Source organism: Lethenteron reissneri, chromosome 37 (genome assembly GCF_015708825.2).
Source record: "Lethenteron reissneri isolate LAM-NWPU_2019-01 chromosome 37, ASM1570882v1, whole genome shotgun sequence".
NCBI classification, from domain to species: Eukaryota; Metazoa; Chordata; class Hyperoartia; order Petromyzontiformes; family Petromyzontidae; genus Lethenteron; species Lethenteron reissneri.
The window spans coordinates 4,996,761-4,997,530 of record NC_083815.1 but is presented as its reverse complement, the minus strand read 5'-3'; positions in this window follow the sequence as shown (position 1 = coordinate 4,997,530).

Genomic DNA, 770 nt, shown 5'->3' with positions numbered 1-770 from the left:
ACCCCCTCACCAAATAACATTGTCCGATTGTATATGACTGACTTGTGAATGTTTCACATCGAGGTGTTAAACATGAACGAATATAAGCACAAGGTTATGTTTGTCTCGCAGTGCTTGATGGGACAGTTGTGTAGAGAGTGGAGACGTTTCGGTTACTTGGGCAGCGTGTTTATGACCAGCTCCGGTTTGGCTGCCGAGGTCTCACCGAATCAGTCGAGCGGCATTATGTTTTCATCAGCAGCTTAACTGTGTGGAAGCTACCTGGCCTGTCACTTAATACAAAGCTCCGCGTATCTCGGCCAATTATACCGTTCCTTCTTTGTGCTGGCCTACAATCCATCCTGGGTTTAATCAGACTGGATTGTGTGAGAAACCCAAAGATCCTCGAAAGATCTGGACATAGTCCCATCAGTGAACTGCTCTGGCAAACGACATTGCATTGGCTGGGTCACGTGGCCCACATGCGCAGCCACCGCATGCCCCAAGCAGCTTCTGTTTGATTGGATAGATGGGGCTAAATGGGCGCGGCACAGACGCGAGGAGAGATGGATTGATGTGGTACAGAAGGATGTGGAGCTGATTGTACTTGCCGACGACCGGGTACCAGCAGTGTCAAGATCAGCTTCTGGAGGTTCGTGAATGACGCTGCTTGGGAGTTGGAGGCAGTCGCCCTCCAGCAACGAGCAAAGCTGCCAGACGGCTAAATAGCAGAAAGTTGGCACAGTGGGGAGCACAGTTGTTGCATCTGCCAGCCATCTCAGTCAACCCAT